This window comes from Babylonia areolata, chromosome 20 (genome assembly GCF_041734735.1).
Source record: "Babylonia areolata isolate BAREFJ2019XMU chromosome 20, ASM4173473v1, whole genome shotgun sequence".
NCBI classification, from domain to species: domain Eukaryota; kingdom Metazoa; phylum Mollusca; class Gastropoda; order Neogastropoda; family Buccinidae; genus Babylonia; species Babylonia areolata.
In genome coordinates this window covers 48,127,256-48,129,725 of record NC_134895.1, presented here as the reverse complement: position 1 = coordinate 48,129,725, position 2,470 = coordinate 48,127,256, and the positions used below count along the sequence as shown (strand labels likewise).

The following is a 2,470-nucleotide window of genomic DNA, read 5'->3' as shown; positions in this document are numbered from 1 at the left end:
ACTTGGTCCGTAATGAATCTGATAATAGTCTGAGAGCTAAACTCAGAATTGGTCTGCGAATCGGACCAAAGTCTGAAAGAGCCAGGATCTGCGTTTACTGTTCGTTGTTTGATTGTATCATGATACTTTTGTAGCTCCCGTCCTGGGTCAGAGACCTAGGTCCTTTTATTTCCACAACATTGATGGGTCATACAGATACCAGATCACCACGCCACTTGGAATTTCATATGTTTTCAGTCTTTTCTTTTCCATGTATCCAGTGTGTGGGTTTGGAAGAAAAAAAAATCTTCTTGTCTTGTCGTGTCTTGCCTTGTCTTGTCTTGTCTTGTCTTGCCTTGCCTTGTCTGGTCTGGACTTGTCTGGTCTGGTCTTGCCTTGTCTTGTCTTATCTTGTCTTGTCGCATGTAAGCACACTTAATCACGATTCCCAGCTAAGATATACCGTGGATGGTTATTGAAAAACAAAATAAAACGATTTCACATAGATGTGTGCGTCTGTGTTTGTTGCATTTCTACCTTCTTATTCTCCCATTTCATCGTTTAATTATGCATAGTTTTTGTTTTCGTATTTCATCTGTCTTTTTTTGTCTGTCTGTCTGTCTGTCTGTCTCTCGGCTTCTGTCACGCCTTGTCTTCACTGCCACTCTGTGTGTGTGTGTGTGTGTGTGTGTGTGTGTGTGTGTGTGTGTGTGTGTGTGTGTGTCCGTCTGTGTGTGTGTGCGTGTGTGTGTGTGTGTGTGTCTGTGTCTGTGTGTCTGTCTGTGTGTCTCTGTGCGTATCTGTGTGTGTGTGTGTGTGTGTGTGTGTGTGTGTGTGTCTGCCTGTGTGTCTGTCTGTCTGTGTGTGTCTGTGTGTATGTGTGTGTCTGTGTCCGTGTGTTTGTGTGTGTGTGTGTGTGTGTGTGTGTGTGTGTGTGTGTGTGTGTGTGTGTGTGTGTTCTGTCACTTTGCGTGTGTGTGCGTGTGCATGCATGTGTGTGTTTGTGGGGGGAGGGGGGGTTGTGGGGTGCATCTGTACAGGTAGATATGCAATCTGCAGGGTTTGGGTTTTTTTACTCCTTTTTTTTTCAGATCTACGCAGTTTAGTATGAGACGAACACTAATTTTCAACACAGTAATTTTTATTTTTGTCATTCAGAATTCTCCTAACCCTTCCTTTTTTCTCCCTGTTATTCCCAGTGCCAGCCACAGACCAACCAACTTGCTATGGCTTATGAGGCCACGCTTTACTTATCTAAAAACTGCATTCAGGCTTTTCAGCCCATCTTGGATGGGTACTGCTGACGGGGTGAGAGGGGTGGATCGGGGATTCGGGTGGGGAGGAGGGGAAGGGGGGCGGGGGGTGGGGGTGGGGGTTAACCATCCCAAGTAATATGGAGGTTGGTGGTGGTTGGGTGGGTGGGGGGGGGGGGGGCGTGTGTAACACCACACTGACTGACACCACCAGCACCAAGGAGACAGCACGTTCAGATCTATCTGGGCAGTGACGAAGGCATCGTTCATGTCCAGGGTGGTGTCTGTGACTGGTGGTCACAACATATTTGTATTTGTATTTCTCTTTTTTTTTCTCTTAAAAAAATTTATTGTCACAACAGATTTCTCTGTGTAAAAATTCGGGGTGCTCTCCACAGGTAGAACGCGTCGCTACACTGAGAGCACCAGCCATTGTTTTGTCTTTTTCATTTTTTTTTCTTGTATTTTTTCCTACGTGCACTTTACTTGTTTTTCCTATCGAAGTGGATATTTCTACAGAATTTTTGCCAGGGACAACCCTTTTGTTGCCGTGGGTTCTTTCACAAGCGCTAAGTGCATGCCGCACAAGGGACGGCCTCGGTTTATCGTCTCATCCGAATGACTAGCGTCCAGACCACCATTCAAAGTCTAGTGGAGGGGGAGAAAATACTGGCGACCTGTGCCGTGATTCGAACCAGCGCGCTCAGATTCTCTCGCTTACTTGGCGGACGCGTTACCTCTAGGCCTTCACTCCACGTTTAACCTCAGCTGGCAAAGTGACACCAGGTGCAAACCAAACCCCCCCCCAGGCAGTGGATTACACGTCGGTTAATCTCTCGGTCCAAAGTGCAGCCGACAGTTTAACCTTCAGCTGCCAGCAGCTTGATCTTATTACAGGCAGAACTTTTAGTTCAGCAACCTGAAAGGTCCTGTGAGGTCAATCCCCAACAATTCAGCCCACAGTCATCCGGCGACTAAGACAAAGTGCAGCGGCCAGTCTGATTGTTTTAACTCACTCAGTACGGCCAGTCCTCTCTTCTCCTCTACACAGACCCCTCGGATGTCCAGTGGGTGTCTCAATGACCCAACCTTTAGCTTCCGTCGTCAGAACTGTGGTATACTTTGTCAACATTCACCTCTTCAGTATAAGAGCGTTCCGCTTGCAGTATTTTGATGATGGTAATTGGGACGAAACGCTGTTAACGTCGTCTCTTTCGCCGTTCGTATGGAGAGAGTTA

At 47.0% G+C, this 2,470-nt stretch overlaps 1 protein-coding gene across 1 annotated transcript in view; it reads left to right on the top strand.

Moving 5' to 3' along the window:
• LOC143295089 (2-iminobutanoate/2-iminopropanoate deaminase-like) overlaps nucleotides 1-484 on the top strand; it is a 7,475-nt gene extending 6,991 nt beyond the window's left edge. The window contains exon 6 of the mRNA XM_076606653.1: nucleotides 1-484. This exon is cut by the window's left edge and continues 713 nt beyond it. The gene's annotated coding sequence lies outside the window, so the exon portion shown is untranslated.
• The last annotated feature ends 1,986 nt before the right edge of the window (nucleotides 485-2,470 follow it).